General features: G+C 40.2%; 1 protein-coding gene across 4 annotated transcripts in view; it reads left to right on the top strand.

The window, feature by feature from the left end:
• The window catches only part of LOC129706472 (small integral membrane protein 29-like), a 112,767-nt gene that overhangs the window by 34,697 nt on the left and 62,688 nt on the right, over window positions 1-15,382 (top strand). The window contains exon 2 of one of the 4 annotated variants that reach the window (XM_055650798.1): window positions 6,882-6,993. The exons of 2 other annotated variants lie outside the window; for them this stretch is intronic. The gene's annotated coding sequence lies outside the window, so the exon portion shown is untranslated. Of the gene's footprint in view, window positions 1-6,881; window positions 7,079-15,382 lie in introns of all 4 variants that reach the window. One more of the 4 variants, XM_055650796.1, reaches the window with a different exon arrangement.

Below are 15,382 nucleotides of genomic sequence, written 5' to 3'. Positions count from 1 at the left end.
AATAATATTATGAGAATAGGACCTGTTTTGCTTAACAAAAAGTGTAGGAAGGAACTGCAGATGCTGGTTTAAACTGAAGATAGACACTTAAAACTAAAAAAAACTCAGCAGGACAGGCAGGATCTCTGGAGAGAGAGAATGGGTGATGTTTCGAGGTCAGACTGAAGAGGTTGAAAACCAGCCATAAATCACAGTGTGTTATCCAACTAAGGGCAGAAATCAGAATCATGTGTTCATCTTTATTTACATGACACCATAATAAATATATTACAGAAAAAATAATTTAATCGGGTGGCACGGTGGCGCGCGGTAGAGTTACTGCCATACTACCACATGGGTTTTCTCTGGATATTCCGGTTTCTCCCACATGCAAAAGAAGTGCAGGTTTGTCGGTTAATAGGCTTCTGTAAATTGTCCCTGGTGTGTAGGATGGAACTGGTGTGTGATAGATTGTTGGTCGGTGTGGACTTGGTGGGCTGAAGGTCCTGTTTCCATATATATGTTTTACATATATATTTAAATTTCATTGAACCATATACGATTGATATGTGTCATTATTTTCGTCAAAGGGTAACGTTGATTGATTTATTTGTGCAGAACAGTGATGGAAGTCTCTGTTTTTGTCTCTATATATATGCATAACAGCATGAATTATAATCTGCTTCCCATACATGAATATAATCATTCATGTGCTGCACCTGTTGATCAGAGCCTGGCTCTACTATGGAATGTAATTAGGAATGTAATTTAGCCTAACCTTATTCATACCTAATCCAATTTAAAGCATAAATGTTACATTCAAATGTAAGTTAAAAGACTCGCTACAGTATGCAACAGATTGCACAATTTCAATCTGAAAAATGTGAAAGCTCCCTACCGTGGGAGGGGGGACACCACCCTACCACACCCTTCCCCCCTCGGTCGCTACGTTCCCTCGCAATTTCTCACTCTCAACTCTCACCCAATGTTGGCAGCCCTGCCTCTTGTATCTGAGAAGGTGCAAAACATGTCCTATGAGAAAATGCTGAAACATAAAACATCTAAATATTTCGCAAATTTATTTTCTGGATATCATAATTGCTTGTGAACATTTCAGGTAGTGTGGCTATTTTTTTCATAATGTGAAAACAGTTCCAGGATTATACCCATTTCAGGGTAAGGTGTGATTTGGAGATGATCTGGGAAGTGAGTTTACTTACTTTACTTGTGGATTTCATGGGTTTGGGAGCTGTTACTGCCAATCCCGTTGGAAGGTTCACAAGTTGCAGAGACTCCGTGCTTCTTTTTCCTTAAAAGCACAAGATTGGCTATTTTAAAGATTGCTCTGCATAAGGTCTTGAAATGCGTCATTCTCAAGGGGATTCTTCAAAGGGCTCCAATGCTATACCAGTACACTCTCAAAAATTCTCATTCTCTTCACTAATTCAGAATGACCCACAATCACCTGCAGCTTTTTCTGTTTAAACCAGCATCTGCAGTTCCTTTCTACACATCACCTGCTTTTATTTCCACTTCACGACAAATTATGTTTCTTTTCCTTAAACTTTCTCTGTTAAACTTGCTGGCATAGAATAGCTTGTGTTATTTTGTTTTGAAACATATTTTGTATGTTGAATGGATTGTGTTCTTAACTAATTATGTAATTGTCTATTTTCCAGATCTAAAACACTCAACTGAACAATTTTTGTTTTCCACTAAAGTCCAGAGTAAATTTAGACTAACATAAGGGATGCAATAGATCAAAATAAAGTGATTCCCATAGCATTTTCAAAGATTTTCTTTTGGAAAATTGTAAACATTAACATATACAACCAGGAATACCTCATATACCCTCAAGTCCTGTCAAGTTTGTGGCTGATCTTCTATCTCAAATCCACCTTGCTTTCTGTTTCCTGTATTCTTTACTTTTTGGGGGTATTTTGAACAAGGGTGTCTACAGCCCTTTAGGATCAAGAATTACAATCCTTTGAAGTGTTAGAAATGTCATAATTTTAATCCTCAATGTCTAATCCCTTATACCATGACTAGGGAAACGAACCTCATAGCATCTACCACATTAAGCTACCTCTGAATTTTGTCAATGGGGTCAAGAAAACATGTTATATTCAGTATTTTCTAATATAGCAACCTGCTGATCCTAAGCATCAGCCTAATTAAAGCAAATCATTGTGGATTAATATAAACCATGTTTTTTGCAGCATTGCATTTTATAATAACCAAAAGTAGAAATGAGTGGTGCAAAGTTACACGATTGCCACAGCATTAGTACGTTTGGTGTCTATGGATTAGGATTTCTATAATGTCTGAGAGAAGTAAGGCGTATATGAAGTATCTAGGCTGGATTTAGAAATACATTCAATATAATGAATTGAGCAAAATCCAGCATGTTGGATACAATAAATCATTAGAGTACCACCTAATATCCAGTAGAAGGTGCTACATGACTGACTAAAGAATAAGTCCTTGTATAATAAAACTGCATCGAGCTGGCTAAATGATGAATGTACTTGACTTTGCGGTAAGAATGTGTAAGGTTTCTCTATGTGCTTTGTTATAAGAAAACACACTACAGCAATGCGGGAGAACTTTGCAATAATGTGAGAACACACTTTTCGTGTCATTTCCTTTTGATATTTTGCAGCCTCAATTCCATTACTCTTCAACTCACTGAATTAGTAATTGCAGCTCCTCTTCCATCATACTAAAACTTTTATAGTTTAACCTGTTTTATTTATGAGTTCATCTTTTATTACCTGATGGCCATCTATGGTTCCTAACCAATTATATGACTTCAGACACTCTCTTACATACACACCGCACTTTTCAATAGTTTTCTATCTCCACATTCCCATCAACCAGCCCAGTGATTCTTGCCTACACATTGGTGTAATTTAGCTTGGCAAATTTATCGACTAACCTGCACACGTGTGGGCTGTTGGAGGAAGCCAGAGCACCCAAAGAAAAAACACCTGGTCACAGGGAAAACATGCAATCTCCACACAGCACCAGACGTTAGGATTGAACCTTACATGTGGTAGAGCTGTGGTGCAGCAACCCTTGCAGGTGTGCTATTGTCCCTTTCATTTCTGCACCTCCTTTTGTGCAGCCACATTTTTTTGTGATGTGGTGACTAGGGCCATTCACAGAATCTTTGGATTAGCTCAGAATTTGTATAGTTCTAACAATCCAATGCTTTGATATTCTATACCTCCACAAATAAAAGTGTGCCACATGGCTTCTTATTCATCTTTCTTTAATTTGCTTGCTCCATTCAGGGAGCCAGGGCCCCTCTATTTCTCTATTGCCTCAGTATCCTATTCTTTATTGTATATTTCCTTGCCACATTTTTGTATTCCCTCGCTCCTCCCAGGACTGAATCTCATTCATCACCTTTCTACCCAGTCAGCAAGACGATTGTTGGTTTCCTGCAGTCTTCTGCTTTATGACTCATGGACAATGTTTGCATCGTGTTCAATCTTCTAATTTCAGTATCAACATTTATGTCAAATCATTGGTAGATATTATGAAAAGCACGGGATTTGAGAACTGAGTCCTGTTGAACATTGGAAATAGCCACCCATCAAAACGTAACAGTTGATTATTACCCTTCTTGCTACTGTATCATTCATGAATCAAGTGCTCTTTTCCCATGGACTGGATAACCTTTCACCTTATTGATACCGTGGCATAAAAGACTTATCAAAAGCATTTCTGCAAATCCTTGCTGACAGCATCAAAGATGCTACCTTTACTGATTTTCCTTGTTACCTCCTGAAAGCATTCAATCATCTATATTGTATAGGAATAATAGTCAGAATGTAGAGTGTATCTTGTGCCAATTGCCCAATATTTTAACATAGACAATATGGTATAATTTCAATATAACCATTGTTTAAAGTATTCCTGGGATGCAGCTATTATTGTCCAGACTGGGAGTTACAGCCCATCCCTAGTTGTTCCCGAGAGGTGGTGATGGGCCTTTTTGTCGAAATACATATTATGTCTTTTCAATATATTGCATATTTTTGGACAATGAGAGGTAAAAATATGACATTCACGATGAAAGGAATGGAAACTGTTCATTTGCAACATATAAAACATAGCCAAGGGACATTAAGTAATTAAGTCCTGTAGAGTGTAAAGTTTGTGGTGGGTTTTTGACTGTGTATGTGTGGGGGGCGGGGGGTGGGTGGGGGAAACTTTTAAATCTTTTCCTTGCACGGGGACCCGACCTTTTCCCTGTTGGGTCTCCGTTGCCGTTGGGGCCTAGCGCCGTGGAGCGGCCTCCAACCGGAACGACAGCTAAAGTCACGGAGCCTGCGGAGCTGCGGACCTACCATCGTGGAGCTGGCCAGCTTCGGAGCGTGGAGAGCTGCGGTGGGGCGCTGCTGCGACCCGACTCCGGTGGATGGTGACACCGGGAGCTCGCGGGTCCCCGGTGGGAGACCGCTTTGTGGGGCACCGGCAACGGTCGACTTCTCCCGCTTGAATTGCGGGGTTGAGAGTGACCTGGAGCGGGGCCTTACATCGCCCGGTGCGGCTTTAAATGGCCGCGGACTTGCTAGCGCCTGCCGGGGGCTCCAACATCAAGACCCGGGGCAGGGCCTTACATCGCCCGACGTGGCTTTAAATGGCTGTGGACTTGCTAGCGCCCGCTGGAGGCTTTGACTTTGACTTCGGGAGAGGAGTGGAGAGCAGGGGAGAGACAAGACTTTGCCTTCCATCACAGTGAGGAGGAGATTCACTGTGATGGATGTTTGTGTAAATTGTGTTGGTGTGTGTCTTGGTTCTTTTCTTGTATGACTGCAGAAACCAAATTTCGTTTGAACTTCATGTGAGGTTCAAATGACAAATAAACGGTATTGTATTGTAAGTGGTCCCAAACCACTGCAGGAAACAATACTGGCTTGTATCGGAAGACAATGGACAATAGACAATAGGTGCAGGAGTAGGCCGTTCGGCCCTTCGAGCCAGCACCGCCATTCAATGTGATCATGGCTGATCATCCCCAATCAGTACCCAGTTCCTGCCTTCTCCCCATATCCCTTGACTCAGCTATCTTTTGATCTGCAGATACTGGTTTAAACCAAAGATAGACATAAAAAGCTGGAGTAACTCAGCGGGACAGGTGGCATCTCTGGCGAGAAGGGATGGGTGACGTTTCGGGTCGAGACCCTTCTTCAAACTGGTTAGGGATAAGGGAAATGAGAGGTACAGACAATGATGTGCAGAGATAAAGAACAATGAATGAAAGATATGCAAAAAAGTAATGATGATAAAGGAAACAGGCCATTGTAAGCTGTTTGTAGGGTGAAAACGAGAAGCTGGTGCGACTTGGGTGGGGGAGGGATAGAGAGGGAGTGGGAATGCTGAGGCTACCTGAAGTAGAGAAATCAATATTCATATCACCTGGCTGTAAGCTGCCAAAGAGAAATATGAGATGCTGTTCCTCCAATTTGCATTTAGCCTCACTCTGACAATGGAGGAGACCTAGGACAGAAAGGTCTGTGTAGGAATGGGATAGCAAATTCAAGTGTACGCCAACTGGGAGATCAGGTAGAGAGTTGAGAGATGGCAGGTAAATTCTGTTGGACATTTTGAATAGATGAAAGATTTTGGAGAACAAGAATTACTATCTTTCTTATAGTTGCAGTCACAAAATATGCCAATGTGTTTGATATAATCAGTTCTGCTGCTGCAGTATGGTGAAGTCTGGACAGCGGACCGGGGTTTGGTGAATGACGTGAGGTTAAAACATCCGATGACAATGAGCTGAAGAATCACTGGTCACAGTGGAAGGTGTGAAGCTGGCAAGTTCAGAATGAATGAATGAATGAGTGAATGTATGAGTGAATGTGTGAGTGAATGAATGAACGAATGAACGCTTTATGAATAAATAGTTTATTGTCACATGTGACACGCCACAGTGAAATACTTAGCTTGGGTATGCAAATAGTCACCACACAGAGGGCGCTTACAAAATTACAAAGTACTCCCGTGCCATGTCCCCCTTTGTTCTCCCCCCCCCCCTCCCCCTCCCTCACAGTGGTCCCCCCCACACCGGATCATCCTTTGTTCCTTCCCCCGGCAGCGACGTACTCACTTCCACATGGTCTGTCCTCGTCCGTCGGTCAGTGCCATCATCGACCGCCGCACCGACCTCTCTGGCCGCCTTGTTGGTGCCGACCCAGGGGACAGGAAAGGGACACAAAAGAAAGTAAATTGCCTACGTCAGTGATCATCAAGGATGGATTGTGTATGGTCAGAAGTTGTGTTGGGATAAATTCTCATGTGAAGGTTGGATTTTCATGGAGAAGTTAAGTGTTGAATGGAAACAAACTCCAATGTTATGTAAATCAGGGGAGGAGACACTGAGGGAGCCGGGCAAAGAATTCCAACCTTTGAACTAATAGCTAACTAGGATAAATATAGCTCCAGAGATAAGTATTTCCTATTACTACACAAACCTATGCAATTGAAAAATGTATTGCTATGAGGAGGTAAAATAATCTGGTTTCGCTAGGAAAGTCACCGTTTGGTTGAAATGAGACAAAGTGAATTAATTTTACCCAGAGCAGATCTGGTATATGTTTACCATTAAAACATATTAGTATGAATAATACTGCCAAAGGAGGACTAGGATTTGTAATAATTTGTGCACAAGTAGCTCTGAAAAGTGCAAGGTGCCGAGCAGAGGTCACAGTTGTTACAAGGCCAATTAAATTCTATATCGATGCACGGATGATGGAGCTATAGATGATTAATGAGCCCACTAATGAAAAGCCTTTTGTAAGGTAATAAAAGGTTACTAATATTGTAAATGAGGCCGGAGGAAGTGGAAAAATTGTTCCCATATTTTGTAATTTATTTTGTACATATAGACAAACACAGTACACCAGCAGTGGAGAACAGAAGCAGCTGGGGACAGGAGGAGACCACTGTGCAGCAGGCTGGACCCAGAGGAAGCACTTCTCATATATCAGCTTCGTTGAGGTGTGTAAAGCGCCTGTGATTTAAAAAGGAAGCTAGCATTGAACTATATCATCTTCGGCAACTTGTACTGGTGCCCAAAACCAAGGTATGAACTGGATGGTTGCTTGCAATTGTTAAGTTCATTGTGACCTCAATTTTTATACTTCGTTGTTTCAGGCAACAACATCTAAAAATCTTTCAGGTGGTTAAGTATATTAGTATCAGGGAGGATAGTGAGACTTTGCTCACCATAAGGGACACTTTCGATTCCCCATATGTTTTTTAAGCAAAGCACAACAAAAGAATGCAATGCTTTACATACATTACAGGGTTCTCTAAAGTTTGCAGCAGCAGGCACTACAACCACATTATCTTGTCGGCTTTCTATCACCAATCTAGCATGTTTGTGCATGGAAGCATTTCCATTCCTTGAATTGATAGTTTGTTAGCAACTAAAATCTGTCTGTCATGTAGTTGCATCCCCAGCTGCATGGCACAAGTAATGATTTATCCGTGCTGCACTAAATTTCTGTACCGAATCTACTCTAACTGGGCCCTCACTACATCATTGGCCACAAGGCAAGGTAGCAATGTTACAAAATTTTGAGATTTAAAAAATCAAGTCTGCAATTTATCCCATCAGATAAAGCATAAAAAGAAGTTTAATTTGATACCTAATTCACTTTCATATCTCAAGTATTTAAAACGTTATGGCCATTTTCATACTCGGAAATTAGCAATTAATTTATAGGCCAAATGGAACGAATTTAGTGTTCAATTGCTGTAAATTAAAGTCAATTTAAATCAGCTTTCTAGTGGGTTCCTGTGGAACGCGCTGATTTAGAACGTTCACATTGTGCTAGATTTGTGCCCTCAAATGCCCAGAAAAATACTGCGGGATATAATGGGGCCAAAATGAGCTACTCGCAACATTAAAATTTGTATAAAGGGATCTTAAGAAGCCCTTTTTAATGTAAAAATAAACAGCCTACCTTCTGTTGTCTGCTGTATGAGACCCTGCCGGTTGCCGGTGGTCGCGGGTTTAGAGGTTAATTTTTAAACTACTACAACAATTATATAAAGCCTTTAAAATTAATAATAGCTAAAGCGACGGAGTATTCCAGCGATTTTCCGTTAATAATTAATTAGGCTGAACATCCTCGATTGGAACAGCCTAGGGAAAATCGCGTTTTAAACCCGCCCCCCTCTAAACGGCGCCAAAATCGCGCACACCCGCAGCGACAGATTTTCAGCGACGCTTAAGGTAGGCTTTGCAACATACCTAGGCAAGACAAGGCAAGTTTATTTGTATAGCACCATTCGTGCAAACGGCGATTCAAGGTGCTTTTTAATGTAGCAGCACCTTTACTTCCTGAGGAGGCTCAAGAAAGCCCACCTGTCCCCCCGGATCCTGACCAACTTTTACCATAGAGAGTATCCTGACCACCTGCTTCACGGTATGGTACAGCAGCTGCACTGCTGCGGACAGGAAGGCACTACAACGGGTGGTGAAAACCGCGCAGCACATCATCGGTGCCCCGCTCCCTGCCATGGATGCCCTCCACCGAAAACGGTGTCTGAGACGGGCTGGGAAGATCATCAAAGACCCCTCACACCCCAACCATGGACTGTTTGCCCTCCTCCCATCAGGGAGGCAGTACAGGAGCCTCAGGTCACGTACTAGTAGGATGAGGAACAGCTTCTACAATAATACCATCACATTGCTGAACTCGGAGTCCCGCCGATAGATTTCTCCGGCCCCTCCGTCCCCATTGTTTAATTATTCTGTATTTTTTGATTATTCTGTATCTTCTCTTTTTCTATATATTTTTTTTAAATTTCTTTATACACAACTACTACGGACTGACGCAAAACTGCATTTCGTTGTACTCATACTTGTATTTGTGCGATGACAGTTGAAAGTTGAATTGAATTTACAGGAAAGAAAAAATAAAATAGTCAATAATTAAAAATTGCAAAATAAGCAATACGACAAATGTATGAATAATAAAACAACGTCAATGAAACAATAAAACGATTTTAAAGAGCACATAAAAGGGTTAAAATTAGACGGTTAAGATTACCTGCATGTCGGGTTATGGACAAGCTGTAGTAAACAACAGTGTTTTTAGGCCTGATTTAAATGTGCTTACAGTCTGTGCACACCTAAGGTGTTCAGGGAGCTTGTTCCACAGGTGTGGAGCATAAAAACCGAATGCTGCTTCAGCCTTTTTAGTTCTGACCCTGGGAACACAGAGTAAACCTGTCCCTGAAGACCTGAGGAGTCTAGGCACCTCATGTACAACAAGTAGGTCAGAGATGTATTTTGGACCTAGACCATTCAGTGCCTTGTAGGTCAGCAACAGAATTTTAAAATCTATCCTCTTACACACAGGGAGCCAGTGCAAAGATTTAAGGACAGGTGTAATGTGGTCCATTTTCTTGGTGTTGGTCAAGACTCTGGCAGCGGCATTTTGGATAAGCTGCAGTTGTTTAATTGATTTTTTATTGAGACCTGTAAAGATGCCATTACAATAATCTAACCTACTAAAAATATATGCATGAACAAGTTTTTCAGTGTCTTCTTTGGACAGAAATCCCTTGATTCTTGCAATATTTTTTAGATGCATTGTTCATCCTATGAATACCCAGGTACAACAAGGGCGGCATAATGGGGAAGCGGTAGAGGCGCTGCCTTACAGCGCCAGAGACCCGGGCTCAATCTTGACTATGGGTGCTGTCTGTTCTCCCCGTGACTCTGTGGGTTTTCTCCGAGATGTTCAGTTTCCATCCACACTCCAAAGATGTACAGGTTTGTGGCTTAATTGGTTTGGCATAAATGTAAAATATTGCCTCTAGTGAGTGGAGGATAGTGTTAGTGTGCGAGGATTGCTGGTTGGCACAGACTCGGTGGGCCGAAGGGCCTGTTTCCATGCTGTATCTCTAAACTAAACTAAGCATGAGAAAGACAGGGTCTAAGAGGCAGATACAGGCTGATATTGGTTACCCTAGCTGGTTAAGTGCCACTCTTAAGGGTACTTGTGGAATTGGTGGTTATGGTAGAGGCAGACAATAGACATGGGCCTCACCAATGGGCCGATGTTCTCTCTGGGAGATGCACCTCAGTACTCTTAATATTCTACTAAGTATAGAATAACTATACTATGATATTCCGATATATCGAACCAAAATCAGCTTGAAATGCTCTTAGCAATATCATACAACTATGGTGGGTCTCACTTTGGTCTATATGGAGTTGACCCTTTGAGAATTGAAAAGCATTGATACTGTATAATCTGCTCCCATTTTTTGACTGTATATTTATCATATTTCAGATTCAGATGATATTCAGATATTTTATATACACAGTCCAGCGAAATCACATTGCATAAAACATAGCGTAAACTATACATTTTAATGATAAAAAATGAATATAACTAGTGTTTTTTTGTGCACCAAAGGTGCGGGCGCACACAAATAATAGACATGTGTCACGTGACCGGAAAATAAAATAATGACTCCCTCCGGGAGTTTTGAATCTGTTTTAGAAATCTCTCTCGACATCCCTGATATTCTTGCACTGATCACATTTGGTCTTCTTGTACAATGCAGGGTAATTCTTCTTGAAAGCCTCAGATCTGGACCCTAGCAGAGACTGAATCTTCCAGTTCATCCAAAGTTTCATAAATGTCTTTGTACGTATTGCACATTTCTTGATTAAGCCTGTGGCAACTGAGGTACATTCAGGCTAGATGAAGTGGTTTGAATTTGTTCCAGTCCACTGACTCAAGGCAGCCCTGAAGTTGACCCTCAGTTCTCTTAGACCGCTGTTTTATTATTGTCTTTGTTGGTGCCTTAAGTGTTAATCTCTATCTGCAAACCGGCAGGGACAGATGATCTGACTGGCTGCAACGAGGGCAAGCGATGGAACAATAGGCGTACTGCAATAGGTCTTAACACAAGTTGAAAAAGGGGTTTTCCATGCTCAATCACTGTGCATGTATTTCCTTAGAGGCTGCCCCTTTTACCTAATACCTGGTCTATGTCCATCACCCTCAACAATGTACAGCCTTGGAGTCAACATTTCCGTTCTCTACAGCAGTGCAAGTATATGAACTTACCCTCTGGCAAAATGGCACCTGTGGATTTTCCAAAGTGCTTTACACTAATTAAGTATTTTTGATGTGACGACTATGTAGAAAATGGCAGCAGACAATTTGCACAGAACAAGGTCCCATTAACAGTAATGAGGTACAAGACCAAACATCTGTTTATTTTTCGGTGATGTTAGTAGAAGGATAAATATTGAGAAAGCTATCCTGTGGTGCTTCAAGTCACACCCTGGAATTTTTACCAAGCATTTTATCTACTCTATCCAGGCCTTAGAATTTTTTCTACACCTCAATTAAACATCACAGCAACTTCCTCTCTTCCAAAGAAAGCACAGCCAGTCTATTGAACTGTTGTCAAAGTTATCCCTAGTGCAGCATTCCTTAAAAAAACAAACACAATTATTGCAGTGTTCTCTTGCTTTCCAGTTTTAATGCTTTAAGTGTTGAATTTTTGACTAATTTTATTATCTTTCTTGATGTTCTAAACCATTTTACAAAAAAAATCCACATGGAGAAATATACATTTTTGTTCTGCACAGTAATTTTAACTGTTTTATTTTTGATTATCTATTTCAAATGTGTGGTGTCCTTATTTTTTACATCTTGGGGGAAACACATTGTACTTGGCAGGGATGTTGCTACAATTTCAGGGAATTAGGGATGGGGAGATTGCAGACTGCCCAGGTTTGTGTGTTATTTCATGCATTGGTTTGCATTTATTTCCTCCTTCCTTCCTGATTTTCACTCGTGTGGGCATAAAATGCAACATATGAAACCGTGTGATAACTTGCCAGAAAAACAATTTGAAGACATACACGCAGCCTTCCAGAATACGTTTTTTCCCAATGGGAGTTTAACAGACTAATATTCAAAAACAGACACAATGCATAGAGCAACTAAGCAGGTCAGGGAGCATCTTTAGAGAACATGGATAGTGACATTTCAGAGAGGAACCCATCTTCCCTGGGTCAAGAAGAAGGGCCCAGACCCAAAATATCACCTTATCCATGTTCTCTAGAGATGCTGCCTGACCCACTGAGTTACTCTGGCAATTCATGTTGTATTTTTTGTACACCTACATCACAGTTCCTTGTGTCTTCAGACAAATATTCAATTTCTTTAAGCATTCCAAGGCAATTTGGGATGTTTCGTGTATATAGGCTGTGGTTAATTAGTGAATTCCAGAACGTGAGCATTTCAGAAAATCTAACATGCATACAAACAGGATTAAATATTCTTTCTCTCTTTTTTATCACCTGTGCACTCTCTCTCCTCTCCTCCATATCCATGTAACCACTTTACCTTTTCCCCCTCTCCTTCAACCATTGATGTCTTACTTCCACCCATTTCATTTATGTCTTCTCGTCAATGTCTTCTCGCCAATGTCAATGCATTAGATAAATGGATATCATGCCCACTGTTTAAAGTTGGGCTACAGTGTATTAAAGGATCAGTGCTTTATATTCTGCATTCATTTGGGCAGAGCAGCCATGATGTTCCCCACTTGGGAAAATAACCGAGTTGGCCAATGTATAGGTTTTCTTGTTTCTAAAAGTTCTGAGTTGGTTAGTGTCGGCCTACCTGAGGCCAATCAACTAATTCCATTAAGCTTGATCTGTTCTATAATGAACTAAATTAGAAAAATCTGGGTGAGATTAAAGAAAAGGAAGCTGTAGCTGATGAGGATGAGATAGTCTGGTTGATCAAAATCAGACAATGAACATGGCTGTGTTTTGATGCAGAAGCATTAACGGCCTAGTGACAGACCTTTGCATTAACCTGGAGTATAAGTGAAAGCTGTGATGAAGGAGGCATCAACTAAATTATATTTTAGTAATCATGTCACTTACACTGGTTGCAAACGGGGAACAAAGCTTCTTAATAGTCAAGGCATGCCAATAGTAAATGTACAGCTCAGGGGCAGTGGGCCTTTTAGAACCCATTGAGGATGATACACCCATGGTACGACTATACTTTCTTTTTAAACATCTTCGGTTGCTCCTTTTCCCTTAAAAAATGCAGTCATTACTAATGACACAATGCAATTGATTGTGTCATTTGGATTCTATACGTAAGAACCCTGGAAATGAAATGCTTAGAGATCTATACATAGCCATTAAACTCATAAGTTTTTATAAACATAAAGTTGAAGGTAGACAAAAAAGCTGGAGAAACTCAGCGGCTGAGGCAGCATCTATGGAGCGAAAGAATAGGCGACGTTTCGGGTTGAGACCCTTCTTCATCCTTTTAAACATAAACAAAAAGTTGTTAATTAATCTTGTTTGCAGCCTACTATCCTGTTACTGTCAGACCTATACAAAGGGCATTTAGTGTTATTGATCCTTAACTGGCCTTTTTAAGTATCCTGGGCATCCACTGAGCAATTCAAAACTTGAACTGTTTATAGTTTATCACTTTTTAGGATAATAAGATGGAGATAATACAGACTGCTCCTGGGTAACGAATGGGTTCTGCTTTTACAAATGTCCAAAAATTAATTTTGTCCATGTCAGAAAATACACGTATAAAATCACTCAATTTGGTTTAAAAGCATTAAAAATCAATAAGAAAGAACAATTATTAAAAGTGAAGAGATAGATGGAACTAGCTCTGCCATGTGTTATATGCACATGCGTTGGACCCCTGAATTTAATAATATGGGAGCTCATTCATATGTATGTCTGGGTGTCCATATGTCAAGCTTTTGCAATGATGCGTTTGCAGCTGCATTACGAGTGATTCCTGCTAGGTGGCAGTAAAGCCATTCAATGGTACCGATTGCATTTTAATATGATTATACATAATTTCCAACTTGACAGTGTTGGTGGGAAGTCCACTGCCATTTCTAATCACGATTCGTTTATATAAAAGCACAATTGTAACTCCATTAACATTTATTAAGTAAATTTGAGGATTTTGTAAACCGGGGACCTAAATTTTATTCTAGTTTCTGACTTCTCATAAAAGTGTCTATATATTATGTTTCCATGAGTAAATCTATTGGTGACACTAGAGGTTCTGTACCTTTCCTAAAGCAATAACAAAAGTAAGATTTATAACCAGAGAAAGAGCCATTTTTTTGAAAATGATCTGTGAAACGTTGTCCAATATGAACCATGAACCCGTTGTTTATTTCCATCTACTGGAGTAATCACATCCAAGGTTAAAAGGCTTCAATTTTAAAGAGTAGTTGAGTGCATAATCTCTGCATTTATGATCAACTGAAAAGGATACATTTTGTTTTTAATGTCATGAATTTAATGTAGAATTCTTAATAAGATGAGGAAGATGCAATATTATATCCAGTTTCTTTTGAAGAAATGGACTGTTTTCAATTTATGGGATACTGCCCACATGTGATTACTCAAGCCTTGTACAGAGTGACTGTGGTTGCAAGCAGTTCATTTCACACATTGAAAAACATTGAGTTCTAAGAAGAATGTAGTCATAATTATGTACTGCAATTTAACTATGGCAAACATCTGTGCCAAAAAGAAAGCTGTACGGGAGTTGACTCACTTTAGATTATTTCCGTACTAAATGACATAGAATTCACAATATACCTGTAGTAACACAATTAATTGATATTTACCATCCGCATGCCTCCACATTAATTCCCTCACATGCCTTGTCGCCTCTATATTTGCGTATCCTGTTCCCACCATTTTAATAGTTGATACGCTAAATGCTTCAATCAGTATTTCCAACAGCGCACTGCAAAACCTTACTAGTTAATTCTCTGTTAACTGCTAAATTTCATAGTTAATATTGGATACTCATCCCTTTGTTCTCGACAAGTGGAGAAAGGTAGGTTTTCATCTTGCAATCGATCCCTGTGTGTATAATAATTGATGCTACAAATTAACACACCCATTATGGAAACCACAAAGTTTACACTTCACCAATTTGAACAAGTCTCTTACTCTTCTGTGCCTCATGATTAAATAATTTTAATATTACCTATCAAATCGCTTAAACGCTTTGCCTATCCTAATGAAAATAGCCTTGGTTTTTCAATTATCATTTAACTCTCTTCTATTATGTTTGGCAGTCTCCTAATAAATCTATGTTTAGATTTAATTTAGATGGGAGATACAGCATAGAAATAGAATCTTCAGCCCAATGAGTCCTTGCCGATCACCAATTCACACTAGGGTTGTAGGTTATCCCACTTTCTCATCCACTCCTTGCTCACTGGATGCAAGTTACAGCTTCTAATTAACCTCCAAGTGTGCGCATCTCTAGGATATGGGAAGAAACTGAAGAACCCAGAGGAAACCCACGCAGTCACAGAGAGA

Source organism: Leucoraja erinacea, chromosome 19 (genome assembly GCF_028641065.1).
Source record: "Leucoraja erinacea ecotype New England chromosome 19, Leri_hhj_1, whole genome shotgun sequence".
NCBI lineage: Eukaryota > Metazoa > Chordata > Chondrichthyes > Rajiformes > Rajidae > Leucoraja > Leucoraja erinaceus.
This window is presented reverse-complemented; position numbering and strand designations above follow the sequence as displayed.